General features: G+C 44.4%; 1 long non-coding RNA gene across 1 annotated transcript; it reads right to left on the reverse strand.

The window, feature by feature from the left end:
• Positions 1–35: 35 nt before the first annotated feature.
• On the reverse strand, positions 36–15,941 carry LOC142257985 (uncharacterized). Its single transcript, XR_012727688.1, has 3 exons — positions 15,893–15,941; positions 2,278–2,305; positions 36–75 (listed from the first exon to the last, which is right to left on the reverse strand). It is a non-coding gene; the product is annotated as an uncharacterized LOC142257985 (long non-coding RNA).
• Between the last annotated feature and the right edge of the window lie 4,507 nt (positions 15,942–20,448).

Consider the following 20,448-nt stretch of genomic DNA (forward strand, 5'->3'; position numbering starts at 1 on the left):
GTATATATATTCTGTCTTAAACATTAATCTTACCTGGTATAGGCTTTATAATTCTCTTGGTTTCATTTAATGTTTCTATGAAATGAAATTGGCAGCATATTAATGATTAAAGCAATCACAAAAAGACATGTGAAGAACCATACATTCTGTGAGGTAATGGCCAATGGACCAGAGTCCAATTTACCTTCTAGAATTGTATATCAATAATGTTATTCTAAATGATGATATTTATATTAACTATATTGAAATCCGTGACATGGACTGCGCTCCTTAACCAGTAGTAAGTAAACACATTTAAGCAGGCTTCACACACAGCGACATCGCTAATGAGATGTCATTGGGGTCACGGAATTCATGACGCACACCCAGCTTCATTAGCGACGTCGTTGCGTGTGAAACGCACGAACGACCGTTAACAATCAAAATTACTTACCTAATCGTTGATCGTTGCCACGTCGTTCCTTTCCCGAATATCGTTGCTGTTGCAGGACGCAGGTTGTTTGTCGTTCTTGCGGCAGCACACATCGCTATGTGTGACACCGCAGGAATGAGGAACATCACCTTACCTGCGGCCGCCGGCAATGAGGAAGGAAGGAGGTGGGCGGGATTTTCCGCCCACTCATCGGCGGCCACTTAGTGACGCCGCGCGAACCGCCCCCTTAGAAAGGAGGCAGTTTGCTGGCCACAGCGACGTCGCTAGGCAGGTAGGTCCGTGTGATGGGTGTAAGCACAACCGACGGGAGCGGGTGTTTTCACCAGCGCAGCGACATCACTAGCAATGTCGCTGCATGTAAATCCTGCTTTAGTCCATGAAGGTTCTCCAGCATTTACAGCTAGATGTTCTTTTTCGTTTGAATTACTAAAATTTGGTGTTAAAATGCCCCATCAATCAGATGTGTCGTCAAAAGACAGTTTTGTAGGTTGCAGTGGCTTGGAAACTACAAAAAGCTGCAGATCTCAGGACTACAGGTTCATGTATGACTTGTATTCAGTATAAATTCTATATACATAGTATAATAATAATAATAATAATTTTCAATTTTATAGTTTTTCCCTATTTCTGGACATTGTTTGACTTGTATCCAGAATATTTCACCTGTTTTCCATTATTCAGTCTCCATTGGTAATTTTTTTTCCCAACGGGAATGCTGAACTCTTGTACCTGCCCTTGTCGGATCGCAGACGTTACTTCCATTGGTAATTGGTTTAACTAGTTGCCTCTAAGTTAATGGGTTAAGACTAGCTCTTATAATGTCTTGCATACATAGTACTCTGCTACATGAGTGATTTCTTTACATGTTTTTATAGACAAAACACATAAGCTGAAGCATCATGGTGGAGATCATACAGCAGTACTGAGCAGTGTAGCTGTGCATTCAGCACGGGGATGAGATAAAACACTTAGAAACAAGCAGCATTGATTTTATCTCTCTCTTCTCTCACTCTACTTTCGATTCCTTTTCCTCCAGGAAATATATCTTTAGAAAGTTGGACTTTTTACAATAATGAGTTATCGAGGAAAGCAAAGGAAGAGAAGCTGAACATAAGTGTAGAAAAAAAGGAAATTTCTTGATAAAAACCTTATTCTTATTTTTTACATTTTCATATACAACTGATTTAAAAAAGCATTGAGTAAAGGCTGCTTTACACGCTGTGACGTCACTAGTGATCGCACCCGCCCCCGTCGTTTGTGCGTCACAGGCAAATTGCTGCCCGTGGCGAACAATATCGCTAGGACGTGTCACATATACCTTCATAGCGACGTCGCTGTGGCCGGCGAACAACCTCTTTGTAAGGGGCGACGTCAATCAGCGGGCCACCAATAGAAGTGGAGGGGCGGAGAGCAGCCACATTCACGTCACTCCCACCTCGTTGCCGGAGGAGGCAGGTACGCTGTTGTTCGTTGTTCTCAGGGTGTCACACGTAGGGATGTGTGCTGCCTCAGGAATGACCAACAACATGCGTCCAGCACGAGAAACGATATTTTGAAAATGAACGTGTCAACAAACAACAATTTGGTGAGTATTTGGGATTGTTAGCGGTCGCTCGTACGTGTCACACGCAATGATGTTGCTAACGAGGCCGGCTGTGCATCACGGATTCCGTGTCTCCAGCGATATCTCGTTAGCAATGTCATTGTGTGTAAAGCGACCTTAAGTGTTAATTCTCTGAATTTCAAGTATTGAATAAAAAAAGCTTGTAAAAAGACAAATCTTAAGACTAAAAATACCAATAGACATTGAAGAATATCACAATTGAAACCAAGAGAGTACTTACCATATTTCTGTAAGCCAGGTATGGAAAACTGTAGAATAAATATGTGTAATCATTAACTTCACGATAGCAAATATTGGCTGTACATACAAATTAAGATATAAAAGATAAAATATTAATTAATTAATTAATTAATATGCCTATAAATAACGTATTTGCTAATTAAAGAAAACACTAAACAAAAGAAGAGAAAAACTACTTAGGGGTTGCAAAGATTAAAGTTACAAAATTGGAACCTATGAAGTCATTAGGACTTAAGGGCACTTGAGAAGAAAGCAACTTTTCTAATAATCAGTTTTAGCTCTATAAACACTTTTCTCTCAAAATCTTGAAGCATTTTGGTATGAAGATGCTTAGGATTACAAAAGTTGACATAGAAAAAACATTAAAAAATAAACTTTCCTGTCCACAAATTAGGCAGTGGTAGTCAAAAAAAAAATAGATGGCTGTTTTGTCTGCTAATGTTGACTCTCATTAAAGAGGTTGTTCACTACTTTTTATTGATAGCCTCTCCTTAGGATAGGTCATCAGTGTCTCATCGGCCAGGGTAAAACATCACGCGTCCCCACTGATCAGCTGCTTTAATTGCTCAGTTCCCGAGCTGCCCGGTCAACTGATAGTGGTCGCAGTAAGGTACCCCACATGCCTTTTATATCAAAAGGAGGCATGTGGCAGTACTTAGCCATGGCTACTATCAGTTGACGAGGTAGGTCTGAAACTTAGCATTTCTGGCTGCCTTCTGCAGCCACCACCACAAGAGGTAGCTGATCAGCAGGGGTGCTGGGTCTTGGACTTTAACCAATAAGACATTGATGACCTATTCTAAGGATAAGCCATCAATATAAAAGTAGGTAATAACCTCTTTAAAACTAAACTAAAATAAAAATTAAAAAATGTAGAAGACTTGAAAAACATTTGAAAAGATACTATTCTAATAAGGACATACAAAGGTATCTTACCTGTAATGGTTGAGATACAGGTAGACTTTCCACCGTTCCCACTACAAAAAGTAGTGAAATAAGGTGAATTTTCACTTCCATGTTGTTAAGATTACTCGACAATATTGGAAGGAGAAGTCTCTTGCCGAGATGCATGCCAATCTTCATGTCAGGTGCACCTTATATACATGCATCTGACCAACCATAAAGGTAATGGTCAAAAAAACACCGTGAAGGAGAGATATGTATGTTATAGATGTGTAATTATCTTCATGTATGACAACAATGATGACGATCATGGAAACTTTTTTTTAATTTGTTCATCAATTCTAGAAAGTTTCAAGGTCTACCGATGAAATTGATAATTGTGTGTGTCAAATCTGAGTACGAAAACTCCAATTTGTATAATTTGTTACTTTAACTTATTATTTTATTACTGTGTTTGTTACAGTTACAAAGATTTACAAGGGATATAATCTGTGCACTGCTTTAAATCCCAAGGATGTACAGAATTGTAAAAATTCCACCTTACATTGTTCATTTTAGTTTTACAAGTCAAAGATGTTTTAGTTGTGTAATAATCAGGGATTGGGAGATTAGGGGGTTCATTTAATTCATAAGACACAGATGCAATAAAAGATAGTGATAATTTTGGGTAAAACCTTTTTGGAATCAACATAAAAACATGAGATATAATTAATGGATTACAAAGATTACACTGATTGTGAGAACTCTAAAGGACCCTTTGCACACTACAACATCGCTAGTGATATTGCTGTAATGTCACCGGTTTTGTGACGTAATAGCGAACTCCCCAGCGACATTGCAGTGTGTGAAATGCATCAGCGACCTGGTCCCCGCTGTGAAATCGCTGATTGCTAGAAATTATTCAGGAAAATTTTTTGGTCCTTTGTTTCCCGCTGTGCAGCATGCATCGGTGTGTTTGACACCGTTACAACGACATTGTTAGTGACTTAGAACCCAGCCCGTAGGCGTGCTATAGCGTTCCCTTTCCCACCCCATTATCTCCAATTGGTGGTCGCTGTTGCATTCTGATTGGGCGGCTTTCACTGAAAAGAAGGCAACTTTAGCGCTTCCGTCTTTTGCTTCAAAACTACCTTGTTCCTGAGCGTGCTGGTTTGCGGATCATCAGAGAGTTCTCCAGTCTGCAATACTATAAAGCCTATACTGTAAGCATCATTTGATTGAAGCTGTATTGATGCTGTATAGATAAACCTGTGTGGAGTTGCCGCACAGAGAACTCTACAAAGATCCGCTAAGTAACAGAAGCTCAGGAACAAAGGATATACAAATGCGATTTTTGCCAATCTTTCAAAGCTCAGGGTCGCCAATAGGGATGCACTAGTGATCACCAATCGGAGCTGATGGGGCGTGTAAAAAGGACACCTAGGTGGCTTCAGCGCCAAACACCATGCCGCTAACATAGGTGTGAGTCGCCAAATAGCTGCTATGTGACATGTCCCCAACGACCAGTGAGGTCGTTCTGCAGGTCCGTATCGCTGCTGCGTCATTGACCAGATCTGTTTGACAGCTCACCAGCGACTGTTTAGAGACTTTCCAGTGATCCTGGCCCGGTCGGGATCGCTGGTGGGATCGTTAGAAAGTCTCAGTGTGTAAAGGGGGAATAAGTTTTTACTTGCTTTATTCCCTTTTCCTAATTTAAATTTGGAATTTGAAATTGAAAACATCTTTTTTTATCCTTCAGTTTTAGTTAATTTGAGTACAAGAATTCTAGTCATTATAACAAAATGTAAGTTTTCTTGATGAATATTATCTTATATTTGTGCTGCAAAAGAAAACAAATCTTTATAATCTTGCCATAACCAATTCATACCATGGGTAATTTTTGCATTTTTGTTTTCTCTTCCCCATCATCCAAGCGTAAAAAATATTTTTAAGAAATGATCCTTTGACATAGCCATAAAAAGTCTATTATTTGCAGGTAGAATATCTTTTAATGACAAGATTAACTTTAGAAAGTAATATAATGAAATGCAGGGTGTGGTAAAATGTTGAAAATAATACAATTTCACCATTATTTTTTGAGATTCTACAAACTTGTATCTTTGTTACATTGTGGTAAAATAGATGCCTGCCATGCCAGTGTTTACACATGTGGTGGAAGATGCCATGATTTTTTAACATGACATGGTTCAAAATATATCTCTTTTTATATTTCTAGATTTGTGCAGGGCAATCTTGTCCAAATAGATGTGATGATGCCACACAGATTATAACATTTGATGGTTCACAGTAGGCTGGATAAGACTGTGCCACAGCCATTGTTTGACTTCAATTGGCAGAAATAGAATTTCATTGGATCTGGAGGGTTTCTGCTAGTCATAGTCCAGGTGTGACTATGTCTCCATGTTTAGGGGGTGCATCTCCATTTGCTGATGTGATTCATGTCAGCCCACTCAGTGAAAAAAAAACAAAACATGGTGCATCATCTGATATTTTGTTGAGTGGCTGCATTGGCTGATTATAGCATTACCACTAAAATTGATTTTGCATGGCCTTTTGGAAAGACATATGGGTGTCAGGTGTTAGCTCTGCAATAGCTGTGCCACATTGAGGACTGAGTAATGTGTCAATTTCACTTCTGTATTCTTAAGCAAGACAACATTCCTAAGAGCATGGCTATCTGTCACGATTCTGCTCTGCAGAACATCTTGCCTTTGGAGATGCTCTGCTGCACTTTCCTGTGTTACTAAACTAGCAGTTTTTTTGACAGCACAGGATTCCATGTTGGTGCTGGTTAGTCAGGTGTCCCACCTTTCTGGTAATTGCTCAGGTTTCTTTACTGAGCATGATCGCCCAGGACCTTGCCAGTTGTATTCTATGGTTCTGCAGTTGTGCTGTTGACTTGTGTCTCTGCTAGTGTTCTGTTCTTTGCTCTCTGACCCAAGACTGTTATTTGACTTCTCTTTGCCTGTCCTCTGTTCCTGTCATGACCTCCTGCTTTTTTGATCTCGGACCATTACTTGGACACATCTCTGCTTTCTCCCCTGAATCTATTATGTGCTCTCCTTGACTTCTGACCCTCAGATATTGACTTGACTACGCTCCTGTTTTCTCCTTGTGCTCATACATGTCCTACCATTACCAGACCTCGGCTTTCCAGACTACTCCTCCATCTATACCTCCCATAAGTAGTGGCTGGCATCACACTATCCAAATGACGATGATACATCTGCCAGCATGTAAGCAACTGAACATCCAGCTTTTCATACGCACCGGTGTAGTCAATGATACTGCCCTCCACTGCAATATTTGGTCATAGCCGGCATTTCCATTGCCATCTTTATCATATTATGAAAAATAATAATCCTCTTTACATCAAACGCTTCCTAAAGTCCTCTTAATTTCTCATTCTTCTCCACAGATTGCTGCACATTACATAATCCATGAGAGTCCCCAACTGCCACAGGGTGGAAAGCAAAATGTGGAATACGTGTTTCTTTCACCCTTTGTTGCGTCAGTGAGAGCATTTTCTCTCATTTCAATATCAAGATAACATCATTGTTGACTATTTGCACCCAAATGTTTGATGTTTCTGTTCTTTCACCCTAATATCCTAGCAATTTCAAGAATGCTATATCCCACTGCAAGACTTAAAGGGAAACTTTCAGGTGCAATATGCACCCAGAACCACGAGCAGTTCTGTGTATATTGCTAATCCCTGCCTAACCATCCCTATATCTAGTAGCATAGATAAATATTTTTTTTAGAAAAAGTATTTCCAAAGATCCTGTATGATATGGTAATGAGCGTAGGGACTAGTCACAAGGGCATTAGTTAATGCGCTCATTCCACCCTCTAAGCATGTTAACACACCCACAATGCCATTGCCTAGCGTCATCTATGGGCGTGCTAACATGCTAGGAGGGCAGAATGAGCGCAGGAATTAACACCCTTGCGACTAGTCCCAGCGCTCATTATCATATCATAGAGGATCTATAGAAATACTTTTTCTAAAGATCCCTTTATCTATGCTAGTATAGCCTAGGACAGTTAGGCAGAAATTATAAATATGCACCCAGAACTGCTCGTGGTTCTGGGTGCATATTGCACCTGACAGGCTTTAACAATTTTTTAGACTCAATAAATCTTTTTTTTGTCCATTTTGCTTGAGAAAAACAAGCTGCCTAGTAATTATGTACACCTTGATAAAGGATGTTGATATCCTTTGGCCTCACACTCCTCATTACACAGATACACATCACCTGAAAAAGTTCATCCAATAATCATTCAAGTGTATACAGCTTGGAGTTAGGAAATTATACGGTTAATCCCTTAACGACCGCAGGCTGTCAGCAGCCGGGGGAGATTGGCGCACATAGCTGATTTATAAAGCTGACATGTGTGCCTGCTAGGCACGAGTGGAATCGCTATCTGCCCATGATTTTTAACCCCTTAAAGGGTGCTATCAATATGTGACAGCGCCATTATAATGCGCTACAACTTTACTCACATGCCTCCACCGGAAGTCACGTGACGTGATCATGTGGATCTGGTGGTTGTCATGGAAGCAGAAGGTCATGTGATGACTCCTGTGCTCACATGACTAAGGTCCTGTAAAAAAACAGCTAAGTACTGACTGTTACAAGAGATAAACATTTCTCCTGATCTGAGCGGTGCTGCTCTGATCGTGAGAAATGAATGAGCGATCAGACTGCTGATTGTTATAGTTCCCTAGGGGGACTAGTAAAGCAAAAAAATTTTTAAAAAAAGTTTTTAAAAATTATAAAAAATATTAAATCTGAAAGTTTAAAACACCCCCCCATTCGCCCGACTGAAAATAAAAGGGTTAAAATATAAAAAAAATATGCACACATTTGGTATTGACACATTCCGAAACACCAGATCTATCAAAATATAAAATCAATTAATCTGATTGGTAAACGGCGGAGCAGCAAACAAATTACGTTTTTGTGTCGCCACAAATTTTGCGCAAAGTGCAATAACAGGTGATCGAAAGGTAGCATCTGCACATATGGTACAGTTAAAAATATCAGCTCAAGATGCAAAAAATAAGCCATCACTGAGCCATAGAACTCGAAAAATGAGAACACTACAGTATGGGTCACAAAAATGGCTCAAAACGTACGCCACTTTTTTGGACAAACTTCTGATTTTTTTTTAACCCCTTTGATAACAGTAAACCTATTCACATTGGTTTCTACAAACTCACACTGACCTGAGGCATCAAAGCCACACATCAGTTTTACCATATATTGAACACTGTGAATAAAATATCTCAAAAACAATAGTGCAATCACATTTTTTTTGCAATTCTTCCGCATATGGAATTTTTTGATATTTTTTAGTACACTATATGGTAAAACTCATGGTTTCATTTAAAAGTACAGCTTGTTCCACAAAAAATGAGCCCTCACATGACCATATTGACTGAAAAATAAAAAAGTTACGTCTCTCGGAAGAAGAATGGCTCAAAAAAAAAACAGAAAACACAAAATTTGCGGGTCGTGAAGGGGGTTAAAATACTCACTTGCCTAATAATTGTGTACACAGTGTAAATGTCAATAACATAAGCCAGTGAAGCATTAAGACAGTATAATATTTTGTGAAAATGTCTTTCTCAGGTGGTCAGGCATTTTCAAGGCTCCAATGGAATGTTGTGATTGGATGGGGATTCACAATTTTTTTTTTTTTCTTTCTTGAATTGTTATGGGACATGTCGTAGGCGGCTCTACCTACTTGAAACTGAAAATTTATGATCTGTTCTGCAACATTCCAGATGTTTAAAGGGTGCTTTACATGCAGCGTTATCACTAGCGATGTCACTGCCGATCGCACCTGCCCCCGTCGTTTGTGCGTCACGGGCAAATTTTGCTGCCCGTGGCGCACAATATCGCTAGGACCCGTCACATGGACTTACCTTTCCTGCGACATTGCTGTGGCCGGCGAATAGCCTCTTTTCTAAGGGGGGCAGTTCGTGCGGCGTCACAGCGACGTCACACGGCAGGCGTCCAATAGAAGCGGAGGGGCGGAGAGCAGCCGCAGGAAAGACACGCCCACTTCATTGCTGGAGGATGCAGGTACAGTGCTGTTCGTCGTTCCTGGGGTGTAGCGATGTGTGCTGCCTCAGGAATGACGAACAACCTGCATCCAAAAGCAGCAACAATATTTGGGATTAGAACGACGTGTCAACGATCAACGATTAGTTGAGTAATTTTGATCGTTAGCGGTCGCTCGTACATTTCACATGCAACGACGTCGCTAATGAGCCCGGATGTGCGTCACGAATTCCGTGATCCCAACAACATCTCATTAGGGCCTGGGCCTGACCTACAATCATAGTAGCAGCTATTTGCAATAAGTTACTACTGCTCTCAGTAATTATTTTTACAATCATATTTGTATTGAATGCTGCACAATCATGGAAAAAACAACGATATGCACATGGATTTTATTAGATAAGGTTTTGAAAATATTTTCTTTATATTTGTCTTTTTCTTATCTGATATGTTACTCATACTTTGACTTCATTATCTACTACTTATATATGATTGAATAAGCCTATTTTGTGTCCTTGTCTGTGAGGCAACGTGTACTTTTTATATTTAAGCTTTGTATATTATTAGATTAAGTAAAAATATATACATTTTTGAGGGATCTTTTGCATTTACTTCATTCATTATGTCCTGGGTCATAGATCTATTTTTTTTGTAGAAAATTGTTTTGAAGTCCTCTAAAAACGTAGAAAATAATTCTAATACTCAAGACACCCACATAAAGCCCCCAACAACTCATTAACACATGCACAAGTAGAGCTTTCACGTGCTTTCAATCTTATTCCATCATATATAGTTATGGCTTTTCTTTTCCCCTAGCAAACAGTGGTAGAAGCAGATATGCTCAGTAAAACAGGAGATCTTTCGGATGAACATTGACTCTGCACTTTATCGTCAATGCCTCTGAAAAGTTTCTTTGATGGTGTTACCTGGTTGTCAACCTCACCTTTTTTAATGTTTTGTTCATCATACTTTTAATATCATAGTCAACATTATCATGGAAGATGAGCGAACCTGTCAAGGTTTGGTTCAGTTCGTGTTCTCTGACTTTCTCGGTTTTTGCCGAACAGCTCGACAAACATATCTGAACACCATTGAATTCAATGGGAAGCAAAACCTGTGTTACTAAGGGCTAGGGAGGTTGGCGTTAGTAAGGGCTAGGGGGACTGGTGTTAGTAAGAGCTAGGGGGGTTGCAAAATAAATAAAATAAGGAATAAAGCAAAAATGTTATACTTACTGAATTTCCTGCACAGCTTTAACATTACTTCCGGGTCTACTCATTAACCTTCATACATATTCACTGTTTCCCCCACCTACCAGCATTCCTGGCATCTCTGATTGGTTGCAATTAGACCGTGCCGACAACCTGTGTGCCAGCATCATTCAATGTTTATAATCACATATGCTGTCTGGGTCCTCTAATCGAGTGTAAAAAAAATAAAAAAATAAAATTGTGTTAGGATCCCTAATATATTTAAACCCAGTGCAGATAAAGCAGACAGCTACAAGCTGCAACTTCCAGCCATGTGCTTATTTTGGCTGTGTATCAAAATAAGAGGAACCCTATGCAGGTTTTTTAAATAATTTAACTAATTTTAAAAAAGGTGTTTGGTCCCCCCAATTTTGATACCCAGCCAAGATAAAGCTAACAGCTGGGTTTGGTGTTCTCAGGCTAGGGAGATCCTCCTGCCTTGCGCCTTCACACACTGAAACCTGTGCCAGTGCCCATGGACCCTGTGGGGTGGCGTAAAGCTCTATCCCTTGGCCCTTTTGAGTCACCTTCCAGCAAATTTGTGTGTGGATGAGGCTTTGGTGCTTGCAGTCACCTCAACCGCTGGTTTTACTAGTGGAGTACTTAAGGTCTTCTCCTCTAGCCTAGGGACAAGTCCCTGTGTTGCAGCCAAGTCCTGCCACCCGTAGATTATAAGTGGAACAAGGCCACAGGAGGATGTTGCACTTCCTGTGGTCTCTAGGACCCCTTCTCTCGGTGCCCGGGCCAAGAAGTACCAGCTCCAGGCCACGGGTCTTCGCTCCTCTACTGCTCCTCTCCTTCTCCTCCCTACTCCTAACTAACTCCACACTGTGTTCCCACTTGTACTACTGTGTTCCCACCCCCCCAACCTTGCTTCGGGTATAATCACGCCCTTACCATGTCTGATGAGGTGTTGTGCTTTGTATGAACCGGTGTTGACCTCCTCCTTACCCAGGATGGTGGGTGAGGTGCAGTATCTCTGTGGCGACTGAAGCCTCAGGGGCGCCACATCATTTCATCCACCAATAGCCAAATTTAGATTTTTAGAAGCAACACAGTATAAAGCACTGACATGACAAGAATCTGCATAACTAATCATATGCTAAATAGCTGCAAGTCAAATTTATGAATGAGATAGCCAAGATTATTGTTTACAAAATGATGGTAGTCTCATGCTCAATACTATAATGAATGAGGAGATATGGAGCCTGAAAGTCAAAAGTTCAAAATATTGTTACCCTTTTTTCGTCACTGTATAAAGATGAGATGCACAATGCTGTTCCATTTGCTTAAAATATCTGTAATTGTGATGCTGGAGATGTTCCTTGTTGCTCCCACTATCCTCTGAAATATTACATCACACCGGGGGTGTGGCCAACTCCATTATGTTGGTAACAACCAGCCCTATGATAATCGCTACTTCCCTGCAAGTCTTAGGGGTACTTTGCACACTACGACATCACAAGCCGATGCTTGTGATGTCGAGCGCGATAGTCCCCGCCCCCGTCGCAGCTGCGATATCTTGTGATTGCTTCTGTAGTGAATATTATCGCTACGGCAGCTTCTCTTGCACTCACCTGCCCTGCGACTTCGTTCTGGCCGGCGACCCGCCTCCTTGTCACAGCGACATCACACGGCAGGCAGCCAATAGAAGTGGAGGGGCGGAGATGAGCGGGACGTAAACATCCCACCCATCTACGTCCTTCCGTATAGCCGGCTGTTACGGGGGGCTGTCTGATAATAAAACCTAAAGGAATATCAGACAGTCAGGGGTCTACCGTGCAAAGACTCTGCTGCAGACTATGGCAGAAGATAAGGGGTATATAAGTGTGCCACTGTAAATAATAATAGCACAAGTGCAGAGTGCAATACCTCTGTTAAACTCACAGAGGAATATAATTAGAAAATAAAGCAATTCCTCCCGTACTTGGAGGGTGTGTGGAATGGTCTCTGTTAAAGATCACAGAGACAAAAGCAGTGAGTGTGAAATGGCCCCTACCTAGGTCCGTTCCTCTAGTGGTGCCAGGAGGCGGACAGCAGCGTAAGCCGCACAAAGCTCCTACCTGCGTTCGCTCCACTAGTGTGCGAGGACACGAACCACTAGATATGGCACCTGCCTAGGTCCGCTCTTCTAGTGGTGCAAAAGAGACGGACAGCAGCATAAGCCGCACAAAGCTCCTACCTCTGTTCGCTCCCCTAGTGTGCGAGGATACGAACAACTGCCAGACGCAGTATAAGGAACGTTACCCTAGCGGCAACGTCCACCTACGAGTAGAATCACAAGGCCCAGCCGGACCATGTGCCTCAGGCACCTGCCTATGTCCGCTCCCCTAAGAGGTAAGGATACAGACTGCAGCCGAAGCTGTAAGGTATAAGAACGCTACCCTGCCGGTAGCGCTCACCTAGCATAGACAGAGAGATGCCTAGAGGAACGTGCACAGAGCGTCTACTCTCATGCATGAACCAAGAGGACTGAGTGCCGTGTGGCGTGCGTCGGGGTCTTATATAGACTCTGTGCCTCAGCCAAGATGGAGGACACCAGAGCCAATCCGCTGCCAGAATGACAGGAATGACGTCACGCTGGCCTATCACCGAGCAAAGCGTCACGAGCACATGACCAGCGACCAATCGGCATAGAAGGTGTCAGAGACATGTGACCTCGTGTCACAAGCACATGACCAGCGGCCAATCGGCATACAAGGTGTCAGAGACATGTGACCTCGTGTCAGCGATGATGTCACCCGCACATGTGCAATGGCTCCAAGATAGGACTTAGTCTCCAGCGCTTGCACATGTGCAGTAGCAAGAAATCTGGACATAGTCTCCAGTGCCACAGCAACCGTAACACCGGCGTGAGCCGCAGGACGCAGGTAAGCTGATGTTCCTCGCTCCTGCAGCTTCATACACAGCGATGTCTGCTGCCACAGGGGAACGAGTAACAACATCTTAACGTCGCTGCAGCGTAATTATGAAAATGTCGGACACTACACCAATGATACGATTACGATGCTTTTGCAATCGTTAATCGTATCCAAAAAGATTTACACACTATGATGTCGACAGCGACCGCGGATGTGCGTCACTTTCGATTTGACCCCACTGACATCGCACCTGCGATATCGTAGTGTGCAAAGTACCCCTTAGAGCATGGGGACCTGTACAATACAGACTGTGAACAAGCTTAGCAGTGGCTTCTTTTGGCTATCAAAAAATGATCATACACCTAAGATCCCTTCTTACATTAATACTTAAATTTATAAAGTCTCAAAAAGACACTGGATTCCTGAATAGGCCATCCTTTTAAGCAAATGCCATAGAAGCCTGACAGTGCCTGACTTAATAAAATATTTCTGAGCTCTCAACTTGCAATGTTTTCCTTTGTTGATTGCATTGCACTATTATATATACAGTATACATACATACATATGTGACGCCCTAGCAGCAGTCGGACTGCTCGGCAGACACTTCGATGAAAAAAAAGGGTTATTTACAGGGGAGAATATTTGTGACGCCACATGCGGTGTGCGGTAATAAGGAATACCGCCGCTGCCTTATGGGAGTGCCGGGGCTGATAGTATTGGGGCAGCCTGGTGGTGATTCCCTCCGCAGGTAGGGGCCCCGGGACTCAGGGTAGGGAATAGGTCGGAAGTCTATATTGATATAGGGCCGGCAAGGCGCTGGGGAGCCAGGGTACTCACTCAAGTGTGATGACGCATTCAGTGGACACAGACTCTGAGGTAAACAAAGTCTCTTGGTACTGCTGCATTCGGTGACAGCACGTCCGGTGGTCCCTTTCAGTGATTCTGTGGTGGACTGGAGCCTTCCTCCATACACTGTGTACTGTGTGTGTCCCTGGCCCTGTTGCCTTGAAACCTTCGGGTCCCATCCCTCTTTTTACTGGGAACCTGCTCTTAGCAGCTGGCACGTGGGATTTTGTGACTGCTCTGTGTGGGAAGTCCTATCCCTCCGTTGTGCTGACACCACTAATCTCTGAGCCGTTGCAGATAGCACGTGAAGCTACTTCCCACTGCAGGTTAATTGCCGGGTTGTGTGAAGCTACCTCCCGACTTAGGGGCCTGTCCCCCGCTGTGTGCTCGGCCCCCAGACCGGTTACTGTGGATCCGATGGCTGATGGTCCTCTTGCCCCATCCAGCCCTGTCCTCCAGTTTCCCGCGACTGGGTTTCCGTCTCCTCAGGCACAGGCCACTGTCTGCGACCCAGCCAGACTCTCCTCAGAGAGCTCTTAATCCCCAGGTCCTCTCTCTTTTTCAGTTACTACCAACTGTCTAACTGACTCCTCCCACCAGCCTGTCTGACTCATAGGTGGGCGGTTCCTTTCCCAGCTGGAACCACGCCCCCGGTGTGCCTGACAAGTGTAGTGTTTGGGTGACTAGGATTTGTGCTGTTGGTACAGAATCACTGTTGCGGACCCCGGAACCAAGGCAGGTGGGCCCTGCACCAAGGATAGAGAATAGTGCAGTTCCCTGTGACACCCTGGACTAGTCCAGGGGCGTCACACATACATATATATATATATATATATATACATGGACTGTATTGTAGTAATCACTTTAGTAATATTTTCACTTCTTTATATACATTTATTGTTATAGCATTTGTTGGTATACTTCATTTGGAACATTTAAAATCATTGCCATACATATGTTGCACAGATCTTTTTGCACTTTGAACTTTACACAGTATATAATTTATTAATTTATTGTATTTTCTATGCTACCATATATATATATATATATATATATATAATTTTGTATATATACATTTGTATATTTTTATATATATATATATATATATATATATATATATAAATTGTATATGATAAGATAGGGGACACATTTGATGTTACAAGGTTGGCGGCTTAGGAAGGAATATTATAGAATCCCAAGCACAACCCGGGTCCACCATACTAAACGATGGTATGTAGTTGCTAAGTGTCCCGAGGGCAGAATGGACAATAACAGTTGCAGAGAGAATAATAAATGGGCTCACTTCAGTCTATGTTAACCTCACACAGACTAGACAGCAGTGCAGAAGATAAATCAATAATAACTAAAAGGATGGAGCGATAGACGACCTGTGCTATCAGCATAAAGAGAAGACAGGAAAGACTCAAATTCAAGCGATAGTGCAGAAAGGAAAACGCAAATTCAATAGACCTATATGTGGGGTATCGTATACAAAACCAGCACACGGCTGTATACAGGGAGTATGGCACGCTTAACCAGCGCACGATGTATACATGGACGCATTTCAAGTGAAGTAACAGTATGTGGTATATTGTACACTTAACCAGCATATGCAGCAGTGCTAAGATGCAATTCAAGCGATACTGCCAAACACCACACACCATGAGACTTGTTGATGACTGCTCACCGTCTGGCGTCGGCGGCATCCTTATATAACTTAAGTACTTCCCCAAACAGAACCATGCCCTGTCAGCGTGGGTGTCGTCCACTGGCCAATTCAGGCCTGCCACGCAATCAGGACAGCCAGTGTCATCAGGACAGCTGACATCCAACGGCCAATCCTGGGATGCCAGGTAATCAGGACAGCTGACGTCCAACTGCCAATCAAAAGATGTCACATCCCGCACATGCTCAGTAGCCCGTTTTCTGGACTTAGTCTCAGACAGGGCATATTTAATCCGAGCATGCTCATTGGCTCGTTTTCCAGACTTAGCTTCTGGCTGAGCAGAAACAATTCTAGCATGCTCAGTGGCCCAATTTTGGGCCTTAAACTCATTCTGTGTACCTTCAGCCTGCGCATGTGCAGTGGTCCTATTGCTGCACTTAGAATCTGGCAGCCGAAAAGCCAGCAGAGCGCCACTAGGTTGGGCCAGAAGTTAAGACTGGTGCCTACGTGGTGCAGTAGCTACAGGGGGAATCTTGGGCAACAAAGCAGAAGCACCCAAGGGCACCTGGAATCTGACCGCAAAGAAGGCAGACTCCGAAATAACATTTGAGCTCAATAATTTTTTTATGTCTTGTATTTACTTTTGTGCTGTTATATTCCTTTTATGTGTGTTTAATGTGTTTTTTTATGCCACATTTATTATTTGTACTTATTTACCTAAAAACCTATATTAATTGCTATTCAGTTAGTATGATCCATTTCATATAGCCATCCCGTTCTTTTCCATGGCTAACATGACCGAAGTTTGTGTAAGGCATAGACAACCAAAGAATTAAAGATCATAATTCTGGATTTAAAAAAAAATAAAATATATATATATATATATATATATATATATATATATATATATATATGACACATGAATGGCTTTCTATTTAAACATTGTAGCTGCAACTATTATCATGCCCCCTGAGGAAGCCATTAGATGTGAAACATAGATTGGGAAACTCAATCATAAGGGTCTGACCATCAGCATGGGTAAGATTTTTTGAGAATACTTTGTGATATTTCCTTTTTAAAGTGTATCGATGATATTTAGGTTAAAAATTGGTGAATATCAATGAAACTTTCCTATTATATGTGATTGATAGTTTCATAGTGTTTAAGGTTGAAGATAGATGTAAGGGCCAATGAATTCAGACTATGACCTAACCTAAAATGTTGTGACCTAATCTACCATGTTGATGATTGCCATTCTTAAGCCTGCTTTACACGTTACGATTTAACATACGATATCATATGTGTCAGGGCCAGGTGGACGGGCAGACCCAGGAGGTGGATCCACTGGGCCGAACTCCTAGATGGTGGTAAGGGGTCCGGTAGCTGGAGCACTATAGGCAGCAGAACAGTCCGTGCACACGAGTATAACGGAGAAGTCCCTGGGACCACGGAGTCACTGGTGGTAGTCCGGGTGACGCAGCTCAGGTTCGGAAGCCGAGAAGATGTCAGGCGGGGTCCGGAACCTTTGGAGCGAGATGACAGGTCACCGCAGGGATCCGAGATGGTACGGACTGTCAGGATGGCAGATGGACAGCGTTCGGGGTTCGGGATTCGGTCAGGACCGGATGGCGAGGCAGGCACGGCTCTACAAGAGAGATAGGTGAGTATATACACAGAGACACCAGGAGACCTGACTCCTAGCTTAAGAAACACGAAGATCAGGCCCCGCCCCCTTGGACATTAAACCCCTTTATACCCTGTACCTGTTTTGCATCATTTCCTGTTAATGGACGCTGGCCCTTTAAGAAAGGGTCAATGACCGCGCGCGCGCCCTAATGCGCATGCGCGCGGCCCGAGTGCCAGAAGCCAGAGCAGGAAGCTGCGAGGAGGAAGCAGCAGGGCCAGGCTGGGGCTGTGAAGCCGACGGACGCCGGGTGCGGGGACCAGGACGCTGGGGACGCGCCGGCAAAGAGTGCTGGAGAGCGGGGAGCGGCGGTGACCGGACCAAGGAACCGGGAAGCGAGGCGGGGGAGCCGAGGAGCGTGACAGGTGAGCCGGAGGGCAGCACAGGGGACCCGGGGAGCGTGACAGTCCCCCCCCCCCCACGCCCCCCCTCCCCGCAACCGAGACAGGAAGGCACGGATCAGCGGAGTACCCACATTCTCCCGGGGCTCCCAGGACCTATCCTCAGGACCATACCCTGCCCAGTCCACCAGGAAGAACTGTCGACCCCGTACGGTCTTCATGGCCACGATATCCCTTACCGCATAGATGTCGTCATCGGCAATAGGTGGAGGAGCCGAACTGGCAGCAGCGGAGAAGGGACCCAGGACCACCGGCTTGAGCAGGGAGACGTGGAATGAGTTGGGTATCCTCATCGTGGCCGGGAGCTGTAGCTTGTAGGAGACCTCATTGATCTTGTTGAGGACTTTAAATGGCCCGATATAGCGAGGACCCAGCTTGTAGGATGGTATCTTCAATCGGACGTACTTGGATGCAAGCCAGACTAGATCTCCAGGAGAGAAACACGGAGGGTCCAGACGTCTCTTGTCTGCGTGTCTTTTCATCCGCAGGGAAGCACGCCCAAGGGACGCCTTGACAGAGTCCCAAATGGTTGCAAAGTCACGGGCTACAGTATCAGCAGCAGGGACATCCGAAGAAGGGGATACAGGCAATGGGACGGAGGGCTGAAGTCCATAAACGACATGGAAGGGAGAGCTGGAGGACGACTCACTGATGTGGTGGTTATGGGAGAATTCAGCCCAAGGAAGAAGCGTGGACCAGTCGTCGTGATGGGCGTTGACATAGTGACGTAAGAAAGAGGTCAAGATTTGATTGACCCTCTCCACTTGGCCATTAGACTGAGGATGGTATGCAGATGAAAAGTCCAGAGTCACTCCCAGATGTTTGCAGAGAGCCCTCCAGAAGCGGGAGGTGAACTGAGTTCCTCTATCGGATACGATGTGAGATGGAAAGCCATGCAAGCGGAAGATGTGATGTATATAGGCGTCCGCGAGTTCCTGAGCAGAGGGCAATCCAGCCATAGGGACGAAATGAGCCATTTTAGAGAACCGATCCACCACGACCCATATGACTGTGTGTCCGGATGACAATGGCAAGTCTGTAATAAAGTCCATCGCTATGTGTTGCCACGGAACTGAAGGTATCGGCAGAGGCAGAAGACGGCCATATGGCAGGTGTTTGGGCGTCTTGTTCCTGGCACAAGAGGAGCAGGCAGAGACAAAAGCAGCGACGTCCGTGCGAAGGGATGGCCACCAGTAATGACGTACAATCGCACCCCATGTTCTCTTCTGACCAGCATGACCGGCTGTTTTCGAGGCATGACCCCAGTGTAACACTTTTTGCCTGTCTGTCTCAGAGACATAGGTCTTCCCGGGCGGTATCTGGGCCAGGGTGACAGGGGCCACCGGAATGATTTTGCTAGGACAGATGATGGGTTGGGTAGTCTCCTCCTCCTGCTCCATGGGCATGAAAGACCTGGACAAGGCATCAGCGCGTACATTCTTGTCCGCGGGTCGGAAATGGAGCTGGAAATCAAACCTGGCAAAGAATAAGGACCACCTGGCTTGCCGTGGGTTTAGTCGCTGAGCGGACCGTAGGTATTCCAGGTTCTTGTGGTCCGTGTAAATAATCACGGGGTACACTGCTCCTTCCAGAAGGTAGCGCCATTCCTCCAGAGCCAGTTTGACTGCCAAGAGCTCTCGGTCACCGATGGTGTAGTTGCGTTCAGGCGCTGAGAAGCTCTTGGAGAAGAATCCGCAAGTCACCATCTTCCCGGAGGAGGACTTCTGCATGAGCACTGCTCCGGCTCCTGAGGAGGAGGCATCCACCTCCAAGGTGAACTGGCGGTTTAACTCCGGACGGTGGAGTACAGGAGAGGAGGCAAATGCCCGCTTCAGAGAGCCAAACGCGGCGTCGGCCGCAGGTGACCAGTCCTTTGGATTAGCCTCCTTCTTGGTCAAAGCGGAGAGAGGAGCAGTCAGAGCCGAGAAGTGAGGGATGAACTGGCGGTAGTAGTTGGCGAATCCCAGGAAGCGTTGGATTGCCTTCAGTCCAGAAGGAGGAGGCCAGTTGAGAATGGAGGAGACCTTCTTTGGATCCATCTGCAGTCCGGTATCAGAGATGATGTACCCCAGGAAGGGGAGAGAAGACTGCTCAAAGACACACTTCTCATACTTCGCGTACAGACGATTCTCTCTCAGTCTTTGTAGAACCAGCTGTACATTCTCTCTGTGGGTCTGGAGGTCCGGAGAGAAGACAAGGATGTCATCCAGATACACTACCACACAGACGTAAAGAAGGTCCCGGAAAACGTCGTTCACCAGTTCTTGAAAGACGGCTGGGGCGTTACACAGGCCGAAGGGCATCACGCAGTATTCATAGTGCCCATCGCGCGTATTGAATGCGGTCTTCCATTCGTCCCCAGAGCGGATGCGTACCAGATTGTAAGCACCCCGAAGATCCAGCTTGGTGAACATACGAGCTCCTCTAAGCTGGTCAAACAATTCGGGGATGAGCGGCAGAGGGTAC

The sequence above is a fragment of the Anomaloglossus baeobatrachus genome, chromosome 12, assembly GCF_048569485.1.
Source record: "Anomaloglossus baeobatrachus isolate aAnoBae1 chromosome 12, aAnoBae1.hap1, whole genome shotgun sequence".
Classification (NCBI taxonomy): Eukaryota; Metazoa; Chordata; class Amphibia; order Anura; family Aromobatidae; genus Anomaloglossus; species Anomaloglossus baeobatrachus.